Below are 25,673 nucleotides of genomic sequence, written 5' to 3'. Positions count from 1 at the left end.
GGGGAGGATTATTAAGGGCATGGCCATCTAAATGGGAGCTCTTTAACAAAAGTCTGGCAATAAATGGAATTTCCCCATTCTAAATTGCTGTGAAGAAACCCCCGAGCATAGTTGTACAAAGCGACACTGTTGTCTCTCTGAGACTAGCAGAGGGCTGTGAGGCTCTCCAACTCAGTAAAATCCCTCCTCCTGGCTTTTCAGTGCCTGGCCCTCCCGGTGTGGGTGTAACTGAAACTGGGAGAGGAAGGGATTATGGAAAGCAATAGTCTGCTTTCTAGTTTCCAACAGCTGTTTGGGGCTGGTGGGGGCTGGGGTGCTGTATGTGTGGTGGTGAATTCGAGTGGCTGCCATTTGTGAAAATGTGACATCTGATCATCAACTGATTGGTAGCTAGATGTGAGGCCAGAAGAGCACAGCCGCAGCCGGGGAGACTCTGTAGCAGCAGGTGCCGCGGCTGAGCTCTACTCTGCTGCTTCCCGGCCACTGGTCTGACTGAGGGCAAGTCCCCAGGGTAGGATAGGGTATTTTATGGTTAGCACAGAACTCCAGGAGGATGACTGTGTCCTGAGGGACCTACCACTCTAGTCGGTGGATGAAGGGTCTGTTCTTAGGGATGCTGGCAAGTTGGGAAGGATTTAGTTCATGGTAGAACCATTTTGGAATGAGTGAAGCACGGTTCGGTTGTTAGTACTGTTTTGTAAGTCACGACCACGTCAGATGACTTTGAATACTGCATATGTTTTATTTTCTTTTGAGTGTGATTTTGATGATTGTGATTTTCTAGGATTTTGGTGGCCAAGTTGGTAGGCTTATAAAGTAAGTTTTAAGTTAATTTCTTCTTGTCTGGAGAATAACCATTTATGAGAATGTACAAAAATGTGCATAGTTTCTCCTTTGTATCTTCTAGCAAAAGAAGTGTGAATAAAGTAACGATTTACAGAAGATTTTTTAAATTTACCAGAAGCTTTGGCAGAGGAGGCCTTGGCATTCATGGGCTTCAGCTCCATAGCAGCTCAGTGGGATGAACTAATTTGAAAAATGTCTTGTCAAAATTTCTGTGAGAAGCAAAGGAGAGGAATTAATGGAATTCTGATGTGAATGTTTCTGTAAATAGAGTTATTTTCTAATTTGGAAATCCCTTTAACCAAAAAAGAACTCTCCAAGTGCATTTAAAACACAGTCTTTCTTTAAAAATAAAATAAAATAAACCTCCTCAGTAGCCAGCACAAGGATGTAGCTGGAGGCAGGGCTGGAGAGGACGCTGGGAGGCCAGGCTGCCTGCAGCCGGGCTCTAAGAACCATTTTGCCTGAGCGGATAGGAATCCTTTAGGGCAGTGCTTGTCATGTCTCATCTGTTCTTTTCCATTGGGGTTGTAGTGACAGAACTTTATATATGCAGGAAGTCTGTGTGGGTTTGGTGTTCCTTGAGAAGAATTTGTTTAACATAAATACTATTTACTCAAATAAAGGAACACTGAATTAAAAAAACTGCCTATATATTGTAGACATACATGAAATATATATGAAGCTGTACCTCCCATGTATATGATAAGAGTGTTGTACACATATAGCATTGCACTGTGGTATTTACACATAAAGATGTTTCTGAAGAAATATACCCAAATTGAATCTTGCTTTTAAATCCATAACTCATTTGATTAGAAAAGCCGTTGTATGAGTGTTAACGTGACTTGGGATTTAGCCTTAGTTTTGACTTTGTGTTTCTGGATGAATCTTTGCCTTTGAGCTCAAATTCCCATTGGTAAAATGAAGATGAGAACATTCCCCCTCCCTCCCTCCCTCCCTCCCTCCCTGGGGTTGTTGCAATGATCTATTCTGTGAGTATAGATAGAAAGATATGTCTAGAAAATATGACGTAGAAGATGACATGCCATATATATTGTATTTTTAAATATTTTAATGATACCCGAGGAATTAGTTGCAGGGACAGCTTTATAATAGAATCAATCACCTAGTAATTGTGTCTGTTTTAAAGCTCTCAGAGTTTTCTAAAGCAGACTATACTCAAATTACTGCAAGCCTCTCACTTGCCTGTCACATTTGTTGCTCATAATCTAGGATAATACAACCAAGACCCTGACCTCTTTCATATTTTGGCACATCTACTTTTCTAATTTTATTAATGTTTCCTCTTTCTCTCCTGTATTCACTCTTAGTTATTTAAAACTTATCCTTAGAAATCCTGAATACTTTTAAATGAAATAATCTCAGATTAAAATGTGTATTTTGCTCCTTAAGTGATCAAGTTTAGGATAGCTATTAGTTGGACAAACTGACATTATGTAATCCCTTGTGATTCTGTAGAAGTATACACCATTATTCATGAAATGTTCCAAAAAATGTTAATAAAAAATCTAAGCAGGAGGGCGGCGCCTGTGGCTCAAAGGATTAGGGCGCTGGCCCCATATTCTGGAGGTGGTGGGTTCAAACCCAGCCACGGCCAAAAACTGCCAAAAAAAAAAAAAAAAAAGAATCTAAGCAGGATATAGTCAGGCATAGAGGAACAAATTAACAGCACAAGGGAATAATCAGGTAAATCTACAATGTGAGCCCTTCCATACGGCAGCTGGCCTAGTTTCTTCAAAAATTCAGTGCTATAAACATTCTGGTACAAATATCTTTGTTATAGTGTGATTTTTGGTCTTCTGGATATATACCTAGTAGAGGAATTGTAGGATCGACTGGCAGATCTGTTTTTAGTTCTCTAAATGTTCTCCAAACATCTTTGCAAAAGGAATGTATTAGTTTGCGTTCCCACCAGCAGTGTAGAAGTGTTCCCTTTTCTCCACATCCATGCCAACATCTCTGGTTTTGAGATTTTGTGATATGGGCTGATCTTACTGGAGTTAGGTGATATCTCAAAGTAGTTTTGATTTGCATTTCTCTGATGATTAAGGATGATGAGCATTTTTTCATGTGTCTGGAGGCCGCGCATCTGTCTCTTCAGAGAAGTTTCTCTTCAAGTCTCTTGCCCAGCCTGAGATGGGATCACTTGATCTTTTCCTGCTAATACGTTTGAGTTCTCTGTGGATTCTGGTTATTAAACCTTTGTCAGAGACATAACCTGCAAATATCGTCTCCCATTCTGAAGCCTGTCTGCTTGCTTTGTTTACTGTGTTCTTGGCTGTGCAGAAGCTTTTTAGTTTGGTCAGGTCCCAGTAGTACATTTTTGATGCTGTTTCAATTGCCCAGGGGGGGTCCTCCTCATAAAGTATTCACCCAGGACATTTTCTTCAAGAGTTTTCCCTGCACTTTCTTCTAGTATTTTTATAGTTTGATGTCTTAAGTTTAAATCTTTAATCCAGTGAGAGTCTATCTTAGTTAATGGTGAAAAGTGTGGGTCCAGTTTCAGTTCTCTACAGGTCGTCAGTCATGGAAGAAGCCCAAATGCCCATCTACCCACAAATGGGTTAATAAATTGTGATATATGTACACCATGAAATATTATGCAGCCTTAAAGAAAGCTGGAGACTTTACCTCTTTCATGTTTACATGGATGGAGATGGAACATATTCTTCTTAGCAAAGTATCTCAAGAATGGAAGAAAAAATATCCAGTGTACTCAGCCCTACTATGAAACTAATTTATAGCTTTCATATGAAAGGTATAACCCAGTTATAGCCCTAGAATATGAGGGAAAGGGAAAGGGAGGGGAGGGGAAGGCTGAGGATGGGTAAAGGGAGGGTAATTGGTGGGGCCACACCTATGGTGCATCTCACAAGGGTACATGTGAAATTTACTAAATATAGAATATAAATGTCTTAACATAATAACTAAGAAAATGCCATGAAGGCTGTGTTAACCAGTTTGATGAAAAAATTTCAAATTGTGTATATAAAGCCAGCACATTGTACCCCATGACTACATTAATGTACACAGCTATGATTTAATTAAAACAAAATTCACTGCTATAGAATCAAAAGAGTACCAGTAGAAATTGTAGAAACAAGCTTAAAAAAATGTGTGGGTCAGGAGGTATGGGGACATTTGTGGGCTGGGTATTGGGTAATATGAGGATTGTTGTTTTTCTTAGCTGAGATCATGGTTATGTGCTAATAACAATAGGATATTCATTCCCGTTTTTTAGAAATGTGGTATCTTCATATTTGTACCTTATTTTTGAAATAGTTCATTGGTATTTATTATATACAGAACTATTAATTTCATTTTTTTCTGTATGTTTAGAAATTTTATACCTTACAGTAGAGAAAGTCATATTTCCATTTCTGAGACAGTTACTCTCTATGAGGTCTGTTTTACAACATAGATCCAGATGAATTCCTCTGATGGTATTTCTTTGCCGTACTGATCTTTTACCTCTTCTCAGTTTACTCATTTAATCTTCAATAAAAAAGTTACACACCCTGCTCCAAGGTGAGGCTGAGAGATGGGAAGTCCTTGTGAACAACCCCTGCTCTGGCCTTAAAGACTCACTTTTGCTTTCATTAAGGTTAATGGGCCCTTTTTATCCTCAACTGCTTCTGGGAAAATGTTCTTGCCTGATGATACATTGAACTAATGTGGGCCCCCAGTCTCCATGCTACAGAAATCTACTTCTATGATCAATTATAGAGAAATGAACTTAGTGGACTGTTTTTCCCTCCTCTTTCTGAGTGATTGGGGGCTGGACAGAAGGGTAGCAGGTATTGACCATACAGGCTTAGCAGGAAGGATATCACGGCTAAGGTCAGTCAGGTAAGGTAATCAAAGCATTTTTGCTTTGTGATGACTATTACCAGGGATGTCTTACAGGTGGCTTCTGTGAGGGCTCTGCAGGCCTAGGGCAGCCCTGGCTCAGTGTCTTTGGGATGTATTTCAGGTCTTTTTTAAAGTTCCTTTATGGCAGTATAAATGTAGTATATAGGTGTACACAGGCAATTGGAATTGATTGGGTAGTTTCGAAGGAAATAAAACTTTAGTCTCCAATTTCAAGCTGTATTCAGATTCAGAGCCTTTTGTCTTAAGAATTGACTTGTTTTTTCTAAGTTTTCTTTTAAAAATTATTTAACACTGGAAGTTTTTTCCTAACTTGTTTCTGGCTTTGGCATCTCTAAGCTCACTTCCCTTTATGTTTCCTGTACTAGGAAATGATTCTTTCAAACTTTGGTTGTGTAGGTTGAGGCAGCTTCTTTGCACTAGAGGGATTTGTTGACAATAAAAAGGGGATATCTAGGGGAACAATGGGCAAGTGGCCCAAGTCTGGTGAGAAAAATCCATGGTGACGTATTTGAGATACTCCTTCAGGAACAAGAAACCAAGAGGAAATATGTTACTTCACTGGAAATTAGGTGGAGAGGCTCTATAATTTAGCCTGTTTTTTTTTATTATGTTTTTATTTTATTTTATTAGTTAATGATTATAAGGAGTTTATCTATTCTTCTTTTAAGTATGTTTTTGTCAAAGTTCTTCAATCGGGAATTCAGTTTTAGAGGGAGCCTTTGAGCAGCTCGCTTTGGTGTGTCTTTGGTTTTTGGTTATACCCAGACCTGTTTATGTCCAGAACGGCCTTACCTTTAACTGTCCAACCTCAGGAAAGTACACCAGTGCTAATCATTTGGTGTGAAAATACTTCACCTTTGGAGATGGGTCTGCCTCTGTTTTTGTTCAACCAGTTTGTGGTCCTTAGGAGGCAGGGTCCTCATGCTGCTGGCTGCAGACTGATCTCCTGGTCAGGGATATTCTATTACCAAAGTGGGGTGTATGGCACTTTGTTTTAGCCTGTAATTAGACAGGAAATTTGCTTTAGTAATTTCTGTGACAGCTCAGCTTGCTGATAACTGGGTTAGGAAGGAGCTTATACTCAGACCTGTTTTTATTTTTTCTTTCTTTTTCCACAAATAAAACTGCCTTTTGGATTTGGCGGCTTATTATAAATCAGATGGTTCCAACAGCCATTGGGATGTTCCAATAAAAGACTGGGTTTTTTGGAGTAGATAATTAAAATGCAGATTTCTTTTATTTTCTTCTTTACTATTCCTTATTTGTATATTTCCTCTTTACACGTAGCTTATTACTGTGGTTACTTAAGGTGCCTCTAAGTATATGATTATCTTGCATCATACTATTATTTTAGTATCATAATCAGTTGGGAACACTAAAGTGACTTTTAAAATTTTCATTTCTGCATCCAGTTAGGGGGTATGCTTCGTCTCTTTCAGTAAGATTTTGGTCTGTTTCTTCCATAATTCACTCCAGTAGACTTGGGAAGTAACTGAGCATCATGATGTTTAATATATATGCTGCTTTTTTTTAAATAGTGGTAACTGCTTTTACCAAAGAATACAGTGTTTGATTAGAACACTCAAGGAATGAGAGAGTTCTTCACGCCATTCTCAATGCTACAGTGCTGTCTTCAGCGTTTAGGTTTGGCTTAGGTATTTTCTGCTTTAGGTTATTGTCTTAGACCTGATGTTTTAATTTTGCATACTTTCTCTTCATGTTACCATACAGTCTTTTTCCCTGTGCAGACCTTGGGATGAAATAGTAACACCTCTCTCACCCCTCCTCCTCAATCATAGTATGTGGCAGTGTGTTTTCCCTCCCTCAGTGGAGTGAGCAGTAGATGGGGGTGCAGCTAGGTGAGCGGGTACGTTTGTTCCACAGAAAGGGGTGCTTCCAGCCAATAGCATTGGTATTTCTTGGGACATCTAAATCTTAAGGTTTTAGGAACTACTCAGTTAAGTGTTTGATAAGGAAACCTACTTCTTCTGGCCTTTCTTTTGGTATTGTTTTCTTCATAGTTTCCAACAGAAGACACAAATGCCTTCTATTATTACCATTGTGGCGAAAAGATTCCTGTTCTTAGCAGGCACTGGTCATGGTTCATATAAGTCTGTTAAAAGGCTCGGCACCTGTAGCACAGTGGTTACAGTGCCAGCCACATTTACCAAAGCTGGCGGGTCTGATCCCGGAACTACTAAAAAAACAACAATGATAACTGCAGCAAAAAATAGCTGGGCGTTGTGGTGGGCGCCTGTAACCCCAAGCTACTTGAAGGTTAAGGCAAGAAAATCGCTTAAGCCCAAGAATTGGAGGTTGCTGTGAGCTCTGACGTTATGGCACTCTACTGTGAGGGTGACATAGTTGAGACTGTCTCCAAAAAAAAAAAAAAGCCTATAAAAAGACCCCATATTTACTACCATAATGGTATTTGCTTATAAAGGCAGAAGGAGAATCTGTGAGAGTCTGGGATTTAATTTATGTGCTAATTTTATGATTTTTAGGTAAGAAAGAAAATCTTTGCATTTCGCTTTTGTCAAAATCTTGTGTCCGTGTTTGTTAACAACATAGTTACAGCTTCTTCTTGGAAATCACTACAATTCATTGACTCTTAAAGTGTTGTTACATGACTCCCCCTCTTTTATTGTGAAAATTAACTTCATCATTGTAACGTTTCATTTGTTCTTGTGTCATTTAAACCCAAAGGTAGAGTGAGTTTTAACTCCTTTCAACAGATATTTACTGAATGTCAGCTAGTTTCAGATACTTCAGCAAGGTATGGTCCCTTCCCTCTTGATGCTTATAGACAAAAAAGTTCTTAAATTGAGGAACAGAAGTAGTCGTGTCATGACAGAATTTTGAGAAGAAATAAGGATAAGTTAATAGAGTGGGAAAATTAATCAGAATTTTTGTGATAGTTTTATAGTTTATTCAAGATGAATTGGGTTTTCTCATATGTTTAGATGTTAAACTATGCTATGATTATGGTATTGTGATACTCTTAGTTATGATTTTGAACCATTTGTGTATTTAAGGGAAAGTTGAGGGGGAAATAGGGAATGACTGGCAACCATAAATAGCTAACTTAAATCAGTGAGGTAACATTTTCTAGCTTTTACTAATTTGTTATTTAGTAGGAGGCTAAATATTTACTAGGAGGCTGAACTAACTTCATTCATATCTGATAATCCCTCACCTGTGGGTTTATCATGTCACTTGTTCTTTTTGAACAAATAAGTTTTGGAAACTAGCTGTTAGCATACATGTAGTGACCATTAAAAATTATAGTTTTGGGTCTGAATTTCAGAAAACATTACATTTTTGTATTCTAATTTTCATAGAATAAAAATAGTGAGAAACTATGGTAATGCAAGTAATGTGATTAACAATAGCTCATCTTCCATCTAGCCTCATTTCTTAAATCCAGGGTAGATCTCCTTGCCTAATACCCATAGATTGTACTGAGAAACCCTAGGTGGGATTTTGGAAATGTTGCTACTGTTTTGTATGGTAGCCAGGACCGAGAATTATCCCAGTGGATATTTAAGCTGGAACAGACAACGGTCACCAGGTGGCGCCAAATTGTGACCAGGGTCCAGATGGATGTGGATTGCACAAATTGTCCCTGCAGTCCTATCACTTCCTATTATCTTGCCTGCTGTCTTGTAGGCTCTTACCTATTTGATTCACTCAGTGACCATTGATATAGAATATTTTTTGGCCCACAGTTACAGCATCATGGTAGGGGTTTACTGTTAAACAGCGATAATGATATATACTTTCAAAAAAGTAATAAAATAATAGTTGCATGCATCTCCATGTTGACATAAATAACAAATCTTGATTTTATCATACTGAGTCTTCCAGTTTGTTTATGTCTTTGGTGAATTTAAGACCAAGGCTGTGAACCTGTCCCAGGGTTGGGAAATGGTGAGAAAGAGCCCTTTATAATATCGGGAAAGTCTTGATTGAAAGTTGAGAGGAGATGCTGATACTAGCGTGGGCGAGCAGGATGGGGGAAGGAGCCAGAGCAGACCCTGTTCCTTCTGGGGTCCTGATTAGCATGCTGGAGGGAACTTTCCTAGAGCATCTAGATCTGAAGTGGGAGAAGGCGCTGGAACTGTGCCATTCCCACCTTTAAAATCACCCATCCTTAGGCCCAGGTCTTTATAAACAACCTGGCCCCTTCTCTTTTTTGTCCATTCTCAGGTTATGTAAGCACGTTGTCCTTTCATGTCTTCCCCTGAGCCAGCTGCTCTGTCTTCACTGAGATTTTTCAGGTACCTGCTGGAAAGAGGCAGGAACATGTCTTCTCCATCATTATTCCTAGTCCTTGACCTTCCTGGTTGAATTTCATTACTTCTACATTTTTAACTGCATGGAGGCTGCGCAAAATGGCAGACAGGCAGTTTAGTGGTTATTGTCTCTGGCAGTTACTGAAACCAGACGTATATAGCATTGCTGTTTTCTCAGTTATATGATGAGCTGGGATGCGTGGGGTTCTAGGATGGAGACCTCATTTGAATAATTGGAAACTATAATGAAAAGACTCTCAATTGACCCTGTTCACTGTAGTTGTTTAAATAGAAGCAGAATCCCAACGTAATTTTATTGGAATACTAAGAGTAAAATAGAATAGTTTGATGACTTGTAATGGATGGTTTGGAAATCTGGTTGCTGGTGGTCCTGACTCTAGTCTTTAGCAAGTGGGCAGGGTTTTTCTATAGTCTTCTCAAGTCTCTCTCATGGCATGTCCAGGTTGCTAGGTAGGTTCCTGTGTGTGTGTGATTGGTCTGCTAGGATTCAAATCTGTTGTCTCAGTGTGTATTGCAGGACATTGCCCAAATAAATACCATTGTCCTTGGTCTCTACTTGGTCATGGCCCCGGATGGAGAGGACTGGTGGCCGGTAGATTTGTACTGAGCATCTTAACCACCTGAAAATCATTCAGGAATAGATTTCTTGTTCTTTATTCTCAGGAAGGACCAATTGTCTCTCCAGAGCTTGTAGGAAGGTTTAAATAAACCCTACATCTGAAGTTGCAGTTCACACACATGAAAAAGGATATCCAATAAAATTTCTCTAAACTCAGTAAATGCTGCAAAAAATTCTTTGATGTAAGCATCGGCTTAGGGACACACCTGCAGATTGAAAAGAGGCAGAACTAGAGAAATCTTTGTCTCCACACGGATTGCTTTTAAATGGTGAATTTTTATGACTCTTTCTAAAGACTTGCATGAGATTATTTTGTGTCTCCGCCTAAGCAGGCATGAGAAAGAAAAGTTGGTGCTGAGTTTTCTCTGTTTTCCACTTAGTCTCAAATTATAGTGAGCTTCACTTTCAGTGCTGCAGAGGAAAACAGTGTATAAAACAAAACTTAATAAAGTCCTTTTTGGCATTCACCTTACAAAGTGCCATCAGTTTCATATAATGTAAAGAATGGCTTATGTAGTCAGAATAACTAATACTTCTTTATCTTGCTGTGTGCCAGGCACTGTCCGAGACTTCATACAGATGAGGACCTCCTCTCCACTCTGAGATAGTTGCATGTGTCAGATGTGGAGTCAGGAAGGCACTTACGTTGCCGGCTTCTCTAGGTGTGAGCCTGTGCTGCTCACCACTTTTATGTGAATTACCCTGCCTTGGTTTGTCTGGGTTGGCAAGGCTGGTCTCTTTGCATTGGGCTTTCACACAGTGGAGTCACCTTCACGTTGGTGTTGGGTAGTGCTTTGTAAATGCTCCTGACTCCCCTGTCTTGTTCTTGTCAGTGCTCCTCTGGATCTTTGGCATTTCCTCCTTGATTGTTGCACTTGGGGCAGGAATTAGATCTGTCCTGACTTTGATTGTTTCCCAGCTCAGAGAATCAACTGGAGACTTTGCTTCAATTTTCTTGCATGACAGTGTGACAAAAATAGGAAAGGGGAGGGACAGCAAGGGGGATGAACCAAAGACAATGCCGACAAAGCAAAATCCCTAAGCGGATGTGTCTGTCTGGGGGGCCCCTCATTGAGCAAACAGGAAAAGAGGCCAAAGGCTCAGAAGCATCTTGGGTTTGGAATTATTGCTGCCTCTCTTCAATTTTCATTACTTTATTAAAAAATTATCAGCTGGGCATGGTGGCTTATACCGGAAATCTCTAGCACTTTGGGAGACTGAGGCAGGAGGATCACTTGAGGCCAAAAGTTTTAGACCAGCCTCAGCAACATAGCAAGACCTCATATTTACAAAAAATAGAAAAATTAGGCTGAGTATGGTGGCTCACACCTGTAATTCTAGCACTCTTGGGAGGCAGAGGTAGGAGGCTTGCTTGAGATCAGGAGTTTGAGACCAGCATGAACAGGAGCAACTCTGTCTCTACAAAAAGTAGAAAAATGCAGCCAGATGTGGTGGTGTGCACTTGTAGTCTCTGCTACTTGGGAAGCTAAGGCAGGAAGATCACTTGAGCCTAGGAGTTTGAGATTGTAGCAAGCTATAATCATGCCACTACATTACAGTAGGGGCATCAGAGTGAGACCTTTGTGAGACCTTCTCTCTCTCAAAAAAAAAAGAAAAGAAAAGGAAAAAAGTTATCATAGCATACAATGGACTGTAGCTTTCTTTTGATATACAAGTCTATAAGGTTTAGGCAAACGTACAGATTTGTGTAACCGCAGTTAGAATATAGGACAGCCTCATCACCCCTAAAGCCTCCCTCATGTGATTAATTTTGTTCTGATTTTGAAGGACTGTCTTACAGCTGAAGAAACTTGTGCTCCTCCCAGGTAGGGCACTCTGGGAAGACCCAGGAAGGACTCCCAGGGCCTGGGATTCACTTTCAGGCAGGCTCAGACTTCTCCATCTAGTTCTCCTGGCTTATTTTATCATACTCCAATATTGCTTATGCTAATGAAAGACAGGGTTTCCTGTCTTTCTCTTTCTTTTCTTTTTTTATTTTTAAGGGCTAAGTGATGATGAGGTATTCCTGGTCTGTAGCAGTATTTCAGGACTTCCCCCATTAGTCTAACAACTCTGAGTTTTTTGTATGATGTTGCTGAGTGGCTTTGCAGGGCCATTGTTGGCCATTTAAAAGGATGAGTTCCTGGAGGTAAATAGTTTGTGTCTATGAGGGAACACCATGGAGATAAGACATAACTACCACAGAGGCCAGAGGTTCAACTCTTGGGTCATGTTTGTCCTCCTCCATTTGACTGTGCTTCCTGTGAAGAGTTTGCATCTCACTGAGTTTATTCCTGGATGGCCTGTGGAAGCGGGGGACTGCTGTGGTTGGTGAACTTGTCAGGAAGCCTTGGAGAAGAAGAGGCCTCCTGAGGGGTTTAGAGGTCATATTTTCTATTTGAAATTACTTGTAAAGTTCTTTGCTTACAATTACTGAGTGGATTCATCACACCAGCACCTATTGGCCTTTTGATTAGTCATTGAAAAACCATTTATTGAGGTCCTGCTGTGTGTGGGCCCTGGGCTAGGGCTGGGAGTGAGGACTTAGAATTCAATAATTAGTGATTTACCATCTGTTTTAGTTTTTCTTCCCCTAAAACAAAAATTGTTGAAGCCCAGTAAAGGGAGGGGGACCATAGCTCTCCCATTTGCCTTAGGCAGTCCTGGTTCAACACCTGCTGTCCTGCCATATTTATTAGTGTCCTGTTTGGATGATAAGTTAATCTGGTCAGCCAGTGAAGGGGCAAACAAGGCAGTGTTTTTGTTGCAGTGTTATGTGGCACCTGCTACTTGGGCTTCTCCTACACTGTCAAGGCCACACCTGTTTGTTTTCACATGTGTAGGAGATAACCATGCAATCAATTATCTGCAGTATGATGCTTAACGTACTGTAACATGGGGTCTAGAGCGGTGGTGTTTTGGAAGGCTTTTAATTTTTTTATTGAGAATGTGGGTTTACATGGTCAATATTGGAGTCTTTCAGACATTATTTCTCAATCAGGGCATATAGATTATTTTGAACTATTTAGAAATTGGTTACAGATTCTCAGGCTCCACTTCTGGGAACTTTGATCTAGTAGATCTGTGCGAGGCACAGCACATTTAATTAAAAATAAAACAAAAAACACCAAGCAACAAGAACAAAAATGTCTCCCAGGGATGGCTTGTCAGCCTGTATTGAAAAACCACTGCTGTTCTCCATTCAGGAATATTGGGCCTCTGCCCTGCGATATGCATGTATGCCTATGCTAAGTGGGGAGGCTCATGGGGTGGGGGAGAGCGCCTCTGGCCATGTCTAGAGGCTCAGATGTAACGCACCTCTTTTTTAAGGGACATAAGAAATTTGAGTTTTTAAAAGATACAAATTCCTAATTTTGGAATGTTCAATTTTTTAAAAAGATGGAAACCAAATTACTTTCCCACCAGATAAAACACTGTGGGAAATGGTATGTCCAATTTAGTCAATGAATTACCAGGGAAAAGAACCCTGCTATTAGCGTCTAGAGAGTGGTTTCTGGCTGCAGAACTCATAGGAAGTGCCTTAATAAGATGTCATGGTAATTTGAAATGAGGGAAGTGCAGCCATAACAAGACGGCACACAGAACTATTTTTATTGTGGCTCTGTTAATTGGCTTTTATCAATATTATCAAACAATTGAATTTTGCAAATCTCATAGCCCAAGCAGCTACATACCAAATAATAATATACAGTGTTGTACACCATAAATTTAGGGTTTTGTTTTTAAATTAAAAACATATTTTTTTTCTTCTGATTATTGTGCTTACAGGAAAGAGACCATGCTTTCTGTGTTTAATTAGAAAATCATAGCCAGTCTCTGCCAGTTAGGCCTCAGACTTTAACCTTGAGTTTCCAGTTTTGCTTGAAAAGTGATTACTAAAGAGAAGATGTGTAGTCAGGTGATGAATGAGAGAACCTGTAGCTTTTTTTATTTCAGAGTCTCTGGTTTTGTCTTTCTCAGTAACTCAAGCTTGGGCTTTGCATGAGGAAGTAGCCAGTGTTAGGAATGGCTGGGAGAGGGTCCCCATTTTTGGTATGTGCTGCCCAGCACCTATTTTCATGTCAACACATGGCAGTGGAGTGTCCCTTGGGCACTGTGTCTGCTGTTGACAATGGAGAGTGGAACACATCACTGTTGTTAAAGCTTGAACAGGATCACTGTGTTGCCTGTGGGCAACAGAGGTGGTGGAGCTAGTGTGTGCAGCCCACCCTTCAGTGCCCTTGTGAGTTTTTCTGTGTAGATTAACTCTGGCTTACAAGGTTCCAGAGGGTGAGTGGCAGGGCAAGTCATTCATCACCTCCATCTGCTCCCTGGTCAAATGACAGGGTATCAGAGAGGTGTCCGTGACCACCCAGGGTAAATGGCAACCTTTCCATCCCTGACATCCCCTCCCTTTCCCTCCCCTTCCCTCCCCTTCCCTCCCCTTCCCTCCCCTTCCCTCTCCTTCCCTCCCTCTGCCCTCTGCCAGTATTCTCCCTGCAGGTCCGTGTCCCCCCGCCCTCCTCTGTCTTTCTTTTAACCATCAGAATGTATTACTAAGAGCAGAACATGTATTCACTTGATTTTGCTTGTGTCCCTCTTCTAGAATGAGAACAGATTTTTGTCTGCTTTGTTTACTGTTGTATCCCTAGTGTCTAGACCAATGCCTTATAAATCAAAATGTTGGCTTGGGGAGTAGACCTCAGAACCACATTTTACAGTGAGATGGCCATACTTCCAGGAAGGTAGAAAGACTTGTTCAAAGTCATAAATCTACAAAGTGTCCCAGAAGTCACCCCTAAAGTTGCCATACATAGGAAAGATGGGAAATTGTAGCTAAATTTACCTTTATTTACAAAATATTCATGACAGAATTTTACAAAGAGGTGACCAACCTTTGACCAATATGTAGAGCATATTTTGTAAATATTTTGTCAATATTATGTAAATATTTTCTAAATATTATGTTGGGTTGGCTGTAGATTAAAGAGAGGGACTTCCCTAGAGCAGCAGGTCAGACTATGTCTCATCAAGGGGTTGAAGAGGGGAGAAGGTGGGTTTAGGGGGAACCACAGGCAGAGCTCTGAATCCCAGGTAAGAAGGGAGCAGCACTGGGTGTTTCTGCTGCCATCCCAGGTTTATTAGGAAAAGCTAATTAGATGATTCCATAGATTTTGAGTCCTCACATTCACTTGTCCTGATTCGTGCAGCCAGCACAATATTGGGGCATCATTTTGATCTCATGCTGTGAAACCTTAGTTCTTTCTTCTCTTTATCATTTTTGTAGTCATTCCCTTTATATTTGTAGCCGGGCTTTGCCTAGACTCTGACAGTCCTCATAGGGGTGTTTCATGGAGGAGCAGTGCTTTGGGGCTGATGATTCCTTTGCAGGCTTCCCAAAGTGCTTTGGGTGCTCTTGGGTACTCAAGGCTGTGGAACAAGTCAGGTTGACTGCAAAGTGGAAGCAGGGTGAGAGAATTCAAGGGGACAAGGTCTTCAGTAAATAGCCCACTGGAAGCTTCCCTCTGCCTGTGCAGCACCCAGGGGAGGGCAGAAAAAGTTGTACAAAGGAACATACCACCCCCTGACTGCCCACAGATCCTTTTTACTCCCCGGGTTTTACATCCTGACTTCTGCTTGCAGGATGTTGTCAGTTCCTGAGTGGGACGGGAGCAGTTCTGGGATACAGAGCTTTGGCTTCAAATCAGTATGGCCTGTGAGGAAAAGTGCTTCTCCAAATCAGTGGTCATTTACCCCAGAGCTTTAACGCCAGACATACCTGAGTCAGGATTCTACCTTGTCCTTCTCACTGGCTGTGTGACCTTGGGCTCGTTTTCTAATCTCATGGCGCCTTTGCTTCCTTTCTGTAAAATAGGGATTGCTTTCTTCTTGTTGCAAGGACTTCTGGTATTATGTATTAAAGCATTTGTACACTTTTATGTGCCAGATCCAATAAATACGTACATACTTCTTAAAAGAAGGAAGGGACAGTAGTTCTTTATCATCACCCCTTTCTTTGTGTGGTGAGAGAGGTTTATTTATCAATAGGAAGGAGGAGGAGAGGAGGGGACTGAAAAATAGAAGCAAAAATTTCATTTTGTCTGTTGTTTTTATTAATAATTTGCCTGTTCTTTTAGTTTTATCATCTGTTTTTATAATATGGTTCCTTGCAGTAGATCATGATTTTTAACAAAAGATGCTTTCTGGAGGTAATTTTCTGTTTCAAATATGAGGCAAGAGTTCTCTTTGTCTCCCTATTTTCTATAGAAATATTCCCAAGACATCAATTATCTTCTTTTCATTTTGACCAAATTAAATTGTAGACACAGTATGAGTTTGCATGAAGGTGCTCTGACTTTGAAAACTTGAATTGATGGCATGAGTATTTCTGATAATTCCACTGTCAAATGGAACCCCAAAGGAAAACTCTAAAAGTGGGTTTTCTCTTCTGCCTTTTTTTCTTCTAGGAGGAATATTGCAGTTTTGAGTAATTAATGAAATACCTTATGAATATCCAGCACAGGCAAATTAAGAGTTGTTTATAGATCTTACATACCAGAAGGAAAACAAATACTGCCTCAGAGACTACATGCAGGGAAGAATTATGTCCTTTAAGTTATGTTATCACCTACAAAGCAACAACAGAAGTAGTTTAGGTTCAGAAACCAGATTATATTTGCACATGGAATTAGTCCAGGGAGGGACACAAAGCTGCTCCTATGAATAGTGTAAATATGTTCAGGGTCAAGGGCAGTGTTTATTTTAGAGTTGGCTTCTTGATGTGCTGAGAAAGAAGTAAGGACCAGTTTGGAAATCCTAATTGAAGGTTGCGTTGGTGGTGAGTAGGAACGGACCATGGGTGGGTCAGCGCCCAGAATGGAATCAGGATCCCTCTCATCACTTAATCTCTTGCCTTTTGATTTGTGTCTGAAGCTTTCGACTTTTTCTCTTAACTCAATGAGAAGAGTTTACTTTGGGTGCTTTAGTAATGTATGAAGTGATATTTCAATATTGAAATTACACTGTGGATATAATTCTAAAAACTCGAGCATACCACAAAATCTCAGGGAGAAACATAGACAGACTTCTTGGGACTGAGGGAGGGAGCCCCACAGAATTCCATGTTTTGTCTTTTCTTCTGGATAAATGGTTACCATTATAGTAAGCCTTTTATTAGTCTACATCCTAGTACCATATGGAAGCATTGGACTCTTGGGGTCCAGTGCTGTGTCTGCGCTGGCTTCCTGGTGGTTGGTGTAGTTTAGTGTGTGTCTTTTATTTCTGTGGTGTAACCTAGGTGATGTTTCTTCCCGTTGATTAGTTATCTTTTATGCTTAAAGAGCATAGAATCCATTCCTGATAGATCTTGACAGTTATATGATTGAATTTCAGATTTAGTATCACCAGGTTGACAGATAACTTACTACTAAATATCAAATCTGTTATCTTTTAGAGGCTTTATGTGTAAGTTTGCCTACAGTACAAAATTGGGAGTTTTTCATTCACTTTTAAACTAAAATTACTGAATTTGCAGTAGTGTTTTTTTTTTTTTTTTTTTTTTTTGAGACAGTCTCATTTTGTTGCCCTCGGTAGAGGACTGTGGCATCACACCTCACAGCAACCTCCAACTCTTGGACTCAAGTGATTCTCTTGCCCCAGCCTCCCAAGTAGCTGGGACTACAAGTGCCCACCACCACATGCTATGCTCTGGCTCAGGCATTCCACCCACCTCAGCCTTCTAGAGTGCTAGGAGTCAGTTGAGTTTTTAAGATGAATAGAAGAAAGTGCAGCTATTGCACTTTTGCAGCTATTGCAACCAGTGATAGCTGGTTGCTGAATCTGAATCTCCATTGTTTTAGGTGCTTTGATGTGAAGACTTGCCAGAGTCCTTTTCTTTCAGTGTTGATGAAAGAATGGATGTGCTAATTTTGTGTTCTTCCTTGTCTTTTCTGGGCCCTTTACTACTGGTCCTTTTTAATTTGTCACTCTCCCTCTTGAAGCATAGTTCCTGGCACCTGATATGTTGTAGTCCAGATCAAAGAGCTGTCGCCTCTCTTGGAAAGGGCACTGTCCTTTCTAATCCAGCTTTACTGGGTGTCTTTAAAATGCAGCTGTTCTTTCTTAGCACCTGGCCCCCTGCCCACCACATCTTCCCTCCCACTTGGTCTTAGTTCATTTTATGCGACTGTAGCAGAATACACAGACTTTGTAGTTTATAATGAACAGAGATTTATTGACTCATGATTCTGGAGACCGAGAAATGCAAGATTAAGGGGCTAGTATCTGGTGCAGGCCCTCTGGTATTGGCAAAAATAATTTTATGGTTGGGGGTCACCACAACATGAGGAACTGTATTAAAGGGTTGCGGCATTAGGAAGGTTGAGAACCACTGCTCATAAACTCTCACATCTCTTGCATCCTTCATTGTGTGTTTATTCAAATTGTCTCCACTTTTCTATTATGAAAGTGACTTTCTGCTACAGTGATAGCTATTCTGACTGGAATAGAGTTTGCGGCCTGGCCAGTCCTTCTCTCCACCAGTCTGTTCTAGAACACAGCTGTAAGTGACTGAACAAGAGTGCAGATGACTGGGCCCTTTCTTGGTAGCAGTTAGAATATTACTACTGTTGCAATGTTCTCGAGGCTGTCACTTAATTGCAAGGACTGGAGTAGTAATTGGTGTTCATAATGATTTCCCTGAGCCATTAAGAAAAAGTATCTTTAATGTGCTCAAGAATTCAAGGCTTAGAAAGATTTCTATTCACATTGGCCCCTTAAGGAAGAAAGATGAGGTGCATAATTTATTTTATGCTATCTGCCAACTCCACTATGCAAAACGACTCACTTTTTGGGTAGTGGGTGGTGGCATAAGGTAGTCTTACATAATGCCGGTTTTGACAGTTTGATTCTTAGTAGAAGTATACACATTCCCTGCAGTTGGTTTAATTTCTTTAAAGAGAGTGTTGTTCCAGATTAGCTAGCTTCCACCTAAGGAAGGCTAATTTTAAGCTCTTTAGGGAATAGAAGTACTGTCTTAGTAAATTCAAAGTCCCGGCTGACATCATAAATAACACTGATGTATTCCTGCTTCTTTCTTCTACTTGCTCATTCACAGCCCTGATCAGGGAAGGAAGGGAGGGGAAAGTAGGTAAGCAGTTGCTGACTACATAATAATAAGAAATAGTAGCTACAGAAATATGAGTCTTCTCGCCTCAGTCTTGGTTTGGGGTTTGGAGGCCTGGGATGAGAACAGTGCGTGATCAGTGGGCTCATGTTGCTTTATTCCTGTTCTGTGTACTGTGCGGAGCTGTTTACTAGAAGACTGAGATGTTTCCTGAAGTGTTCTGAGCTGTCTCTCTTCCAAGTTAATTACATGGTTCCTTATCTTAGATGGCTCTCGGAGATCTGTCTGGGCAGTATGCCCTCCCCCATTGGTGACTGTGGATTTTTCACAGACACTTCCTGGAAAAGAGCACTCACAAGTGCGGCCTGTGGTTTTGGGGTTTATAGCACAGAACTAGTTAAGCCGGTCTTTGCCTTTGGGGTGGATGAATATAGAGCGTTAGAGTGGTCAGTGCATTGCTCAGTGCTGAACTCATGCCATTCATCTCACAGTCATGTGGGTTCCACGTTGGCTGGTAAAAATAAGGAAACTTGGAAAGGAAAGTAGATTGGAACTCTCAAGTTGAACTAAGAACTGTGTGGACGAAGCATTCTGGGGAATTGCCCAAACAGGTTTGGCTTAGCTTCCAGGTGTGTGTCCTTCTAGCCCTCTAGGATTACCTCCTTATCTGTAAAACCCACCTATTTTGTTGAGTTAGGCTTGCCTGTCTTTTGAGCTCCTGAGCATTTCAGAATTTGTTAGGCGTTTTTCTGGAAAACGTAATTGGCATTTGTTAGAATTTACTTGTTGCAAATCCAACCTTCATACACCGAGCTAAGACAGTAAGTTGCCTTTGTAATTTTTGTAAGTACTATATAGATGAAGGGGAGAAGAGAACTTGAGTTTGGGCCTTTGCATACAGTCTTGAAGGAGGAATGTCCAGGCTTCACAGTGGATAGAAAATCACTGGCACTTGTTTAAAAAGTCATAGAATACTAGACCCCCACTCAAAGTTCTCATGGTGTGTCTGGGATAGAGCCTGGAAATCTGCTGATTTTTGTTACTGAACATGATCTGCTTAATAGAAAAATGTAACAACCTCTGCCCCAACAAATCTCTTAAATCCAAAATATTAACACCCCTCCCTCCCCAAAACAAAACACCACAAAAAAGTAAAGGAACAAGTATCAAGAAATAATAAAGCTTCCTAGCTGGATGGGAATGAGAAGTGGCCAGGCCTTCCCCTCTGCAGCAGGCACACATCACACCACCGTGGAATCCCCTCTTCCAGCTTGGCGATGGAGACTGGCATCTTTACAGTCTGTCGTTCTTGTATATCTGCAGAGAAGTGATACAGTTTTCTGTCACAGTTTCTAGTCCTCAGTAAATCGTTGTGTTCTCTCTTTTCCTCATGGTCTGTTGCTACCTGCATGCCTATTTCTTTCTGAGACTTGGAAAGGATTATTTGCATCTCACATCTTGAGGGATCCACGTCCTGTCCTTTGATGATCCTCCTGGCTTTTTAGGCAATCTTTGAAGGCTCAGCTGCAGCCTTCCCAGTGGGTCCACACGATTAGCCCAGAGTAGTATCTCCCTTAACAACTCCTTTAGCACATCCTGTCAAAGCAGAGTAATTGGTTTCACACTGCCCTGTTTCCTAAGTTCTTTTACTGCAATGGTCTGTAATGGTTTTCTTTGGTGTGTGTATGTGTGTATAATCAAGACACTTCTCTACATTACAAGCTCCCTGAAGGCAAGATGCTGTGTCTTCAGCAGTGTAAGGTCATGTCCTGGACACCGATTAAGCGTAGTAAATTTTCATCTCCTGAGATTTGCATTAATAGGCTTTGCTGTTAAGCAAATGTAAAGCCAATTTTAGGCAATTAATCTTTGAAGTTTTTGTTTCAGATTAAACTCAGCAGAAAGAAAATGTTTTGATTTTCGATATTTATTGGAAAAAATTTATGAGGCAAGAACAAACAAAAGCCCATCATCAGTTTCAGAAAGCTGTGTGGCAGAACAGCTTGTGAATGTGCTGACACACGCCTTGATGCTCCCTAAGGGATTATCGCAGGATCTTTTTTCCTTTATCATAGGAGGGAAAAGGCTAGGAGTTGAAAATACGTTTTTATTATTGGTTACTGTATTGCCATGTATGACAAAAATCAGTTAAAGTATTTGTATTTGTAGAGTAGTATACTTGGCAAGTCCTTGTCTAAGTTGGTTAAATAGGACATTTGTGATCATTTCTGTTTTAAATTCCAAGCTGGTAGAGGGAAGAAGTCTGGGTGTGAGTCATGAGCTGGTTAACCTGTCTCTAAGCTTTAGTTTCTCCATTTATAAAATGAGGATAGGAATACTTACGTTGGGGTGTGTGGAGAGTAAATGATAATGCTTAGAAAATGCTCATTCACGGCTTAGCCCTCCTAGCACGGTGGTTATGGCGCCAGCCACATGCACTGAGGGCGGTGGGTTTGAATCCAGCCCAGGCCAGCTAAACAACAATGACAACTGCAACAAAAAAATAGCCAGGCGTTGTGGGCAGGTGCCTGTAGTCCCAGCTACTTGGAGGGCTGAGGCAAGAGAATTGCTTAAGTCCAAGAGTTTGAGATTGCTGTGAGCTGTGATGCCACAGAACTTTACCAAGGGTGACATAGTGAGGCTCTGTCTCAAAAAAGAAAGGAAGAGAAAATGTTCACTCACTAAATGTACAGAGAGTGGGACCAGCATGGTGGCTGAGTCCTGTTCCGACAGCCCCATCTCCAAGACCGCAGTGCTGTACAGGTGTTACGGGGCATGCTGGAGAAGAGGTGAAGTGTGCACCCTCCAGGGTGTTGAGGGAAGAGGACATTTGTTATTCCTAAATTGTATATTTCCTTACTTTAGATGGTGTCATAAATTTGATAACATTTTTCTCTCTTCTATCCATTCTCTTTCGGGTCAGATGAGTAACAAGAATTTATGATTCTGTGAAGAAAAGGGAGGTTTAAGGAGAAAAAGCACTATGAATAGAAGAAAAAGTGCTGTTGGGTTGCAGTGTACGTCCTTATTAAGGTGTGAGGGGAGCTTGGGGATGAGTAGTACAACTTCTTAGTAGAGTGGATGGTTTGGACCGTCCCTTTAGGCCTGTACGTCAAGGGTGCTATCTTTGATTTCTTGAATTCATTTATACCTCTTCCAAGTTTCCTTTTAATGTGAATGAGACCACCAGAATTTGCCTCCCAAAGAGAATATTCAATTATCAAATGTGCTTTAATAGAGTTATTGGGGTCTAGGTAAAGATTATACAACGTGAGTTGGTTATCTTATACTTGGTGATAGTTGAAAACTTAGGAAGATAGGAACATTGCTTGTGTTTTTGTCTGGGGATTTAAAAGCTTGCCTTGAATGCTATCCCTTCTATATTTAGGCTCCTCTCTGGGTCAGAGACAGACAGACTGGATGCCACAGTGCCCTGTATTTTAAAACCATGTGGCATGATTTTTCTTGGAATGTGCTATAAACATATTACATATTTGTAAGTACAGAGTGGCAATTTTGAGTTGGTTAGAAACATGAAGGAGAGTTGAAAATTAGGCTATTTTCCTTATCTTGGACTTCTGCCAAGAATAGTTTTTTCTTTTTGAAAAAAAAAAAGCATGCATTTTTTCCCCCAAAATGTAAAGACTGTAAAAGAACCCAAAGCTGCAAAGAACAGTTTTTTTTTCTTTTTGAGAAAAGAAACACGCATTTTCTTCTAAAATATAAAGGCTGTAAAGGAACCCAAAGCTTCAAAAGTTGTTCTACCAAAGGGGATGATTCTGGTTAGTGTGAGACAGTCATACTATGTAGGAAATGATACCAATTTGAGTAAAGATTTTAATTCTAAATCTTACTGTGTCTGCTAACCCTTTGAAAGCACAGGGGGAAATAATTAAAGCTAATTTCTTTGAAAACAAAACATTTTGATAGCAGGACTTTTGACAAGTTGGTAGAAGCAGTCAGTGTCCCTCACTTGCATTTTATGTAATCATGGAAAGGGCATCCTGTTGCCATTGTACCATGGACAGATAATAATAATAATAAAATTCAGAGTCCCACATCTGTAGAAAAGGATGGTGACTTGCTTTGGTTGCCCTAGCAGGGTCTTTCAGGATCTATTGAGAAAATAAAGTGAATAGTAGTTGGGAACTTTTCATCATTGATTGTCTTATGACTGTATTAATGTTTACATGATGCCATATAAAGTAAGCTGTGAACCTTTCCACTCTGCCATCTGGTGTTTAATAACCGTGGATGGGATGCCATGTGCAAGAAACTAGAAGAGAATACAGTTCATGTTATATTTCATGCTGACCAAATTATTTACTGATGTGCTTTAAGAATAGATGATACAAGGGAAAGAAAGACTTTGTTATTAGGTTCAAAATCTCAACATGCACAAGGTAGATGTTTTAGTGATTCAGCATTGAGTGGGTACAGAGCAGGTTGCATAAAGCAGCCTTTGTGAGACATTACCGAGGTTAAAATTGAATGATATAATAGAAGTATAGCCTCTTACATACGTCAGCGATGCATGCCTTTTTCTGTATCCTTACTTTCCTAGCTGAAAACAGTCTGTTTATGATTATGTGTATCTTTGTTTCTCTTTGAATACTCCGTAGTCAGTATGAAGGAGGGCCGTATGCTGTGCGCTGTAGCTAAAAGGATGCCTGATGAAGGCATCCCTGTGCACACTTAAGCTTGTGGTCCACCCTGAGAGGAGAGTTGGTATGTCTCTTTCTTGGGTAGTGTTGGAGTAACACAAATACTAAGACAAACTTTTATCTTTTTAAAAAACTCTCGGTATAGCCTCCTCAGCACATGATTACATGCATATTAACATTCAGTGTTGACATTGAGTCCCAGCTTCAGTTTTCCTCTTGAGGCTGTTTTTACTGGCCCTTTTATTTCTTTACATAAAGGTGGCCCGTCTCAGCAATGGATTATACTTCCATGAGTTTAAAATGTAGAGATTTGGCTTCTTTTCCTTAAAGAAGTGCATTATTTTAGCATCATACTGCCTCCCCTCATACTGGCTATGCTTTTCAAAAATTAGAAATGGGCCTGAATTGACTGGGTTTGAGGTAGTTGCAGTCTGAATTTAGGGAGAAAGGGGCAGAAAATCAACACGGGGCTGTGGTGGGCTGGAATGAGGAAGGAGCTCAGCCGGGCATAATGGCCAGGGCTTGATATCCTCTGTATTTTATCTACAGCCCTCCTTACCTAGAAACACCTGCAAGGCACTTGGAAACACTGTGCTTTGTAGCCGTCTTAGGAAGCTCATAGAAGTTAAGCAACTCTTCCAAGGAAATACAGTGCTGGGACGTAGAGAGGGGATGAGAATGCATGCCTGATTTACATTTAAATTTAGAATGGACCATTTAATTTGGAGACTTAGTATATATATATGAAGACTAATTAATACCTTTTCTTGGTCTGGCCTCTATCACAAAAGTAATTGATTTGTTGTTAGGTTTTGATGTTCTATATAAAGCAAGTGCTGAGTGCATTTATAAATCTCAGCTTTTATGCCAGTGTCAAACTGCTAAGTCTTGAGAACACACACTTTCGGTCTTGAGTTCAGGCCTACAGGGAAGCATAGATCATTTTCTGCCTGTTTCTTATGGTTTTATTTATGTTGAGACTTGTTTAGAAAAAAAAATGATACCACCATATGAACATCTGGAGAAGCATTTTCACAGACTCGTGGATTTTCCCGATGTGTAGGGATTTTAGTTGTTACCATATCAGATACTCAGAAGGCCTTCCTAACACATTCTACCTAAGACATCCCCAGCACACACACTTACCCGTGAAACGAGGGACAGCCAAGACAAACTCCCGTGCTGTTTTCTCCCATCACTTGGCTTCTTTCAGCAAGAAATAGGCTTTAGTAATTTGAAAATAAACCCTCTGCAGGGAGAATAACAGGCCTGCTGATGAGGTGCTTAGGGGGTACCCTTCCATGAATGGTACCAGAGGATTATTTAATACTGTATCCTCTTAAGTTCTACTCTTTGTTCTTAGATTGCAGAAAATCACAGTTTGATTTCAGGATTGTGTTGACAGTTAAGGAGGTGAAGTGCTTGATGCTATCATGATTTAGGGAATTAAGGGTCTAAGGTTGTGCTTGGCAACTGACCATGTGCTTCTTGGCACTTCAGTTTTTGTCCACCAACCACAGTTACCTCATTTTTATAGACAGGAGCCTGAGTCACACCAAGGTGTGACTTGCCTAGGTCAGTTACTGAACGTAACAGTAACAGTACAGTGTCATTTTCATGGAGTGGCTTTGTCCACATTGTAAGTTGAGTTCCAACTAACTCTTCCTCAGGTTTGAAGTTTTAAAGTTCACAACTCTTTAAATCATGAGGCTGCAAGAGAAACAGGCTCTTGAAATGCTCTTTCTGTTTCATATTGTGGCAGAAGGACCTTTCCCACAAAATGTTTTGTGGGTCTTTGTAGACCATGCTCAGGATATCTGGGTGCTTTTTGTTCCTGGTCTAAGAAATGGCCAGCAGAGCATTGCAAAGGATAGAGAGGTGCAAGACTGACTATAATTAAGCCCAGCCAGTATTCCTCATCTGGATGAAAGGAGAGTGATACCAAGTGTGTCTGAAATGTCAAATGATATAAGTGGGTTACAGATTTTTAGATTCTTGGTTGGGAGTCAGGGCTGTAAGAAGGCTATTTCCCTCTTTCCCCCGGTCTCTGTATACACTTTTGTTTTCCCAGATAATCATTCTCCAACCTCCCTGCATGGGAACTGCAAGAATGCTTCAAAGAAGATACTCATTATAACACTCATGAAATCAAGTAATGGATATTGGGAGTGCACTAGGGAGAAATTACTGTTACTCATTTTTTTTTTTTT

The 25,673-nt window shown here is 40.5% G+C and overlaps 1 protein-coding gene across 34 annotated transcripts in view; it reads left to right on the top strand.

The window, feature by feature from the left end:
* Positions 1-25,673, top strand: part of MAP4K4 (mitogen-activated protein kinase kinase kinase kinase 4) — a 184,485-nt gene that overhangs the window by 53,817 nt on the left and 104,995 nt on the right. The window lies entirely within an intron of this gene.

The sequence above is a fragment of the Otolemur garnettii genome, unplaced genomic scaffold (assembly GCF_000181295.1).
Source record: "Otolemur garnettii isolate 467f Iridium unplaced genomic scaffold, OtoGar3 scaffold00079, whole genome shotgun sequence".
Taxonomy (NCBI): Eukaryota; Metazoa; Chordata; class Mammalia; order Primates; family Galagidae; genus Otolemur; species Otolemur garnettii.
This window is presented reverse-complemented; position numbering and strand designations above follow the sequence as displayed.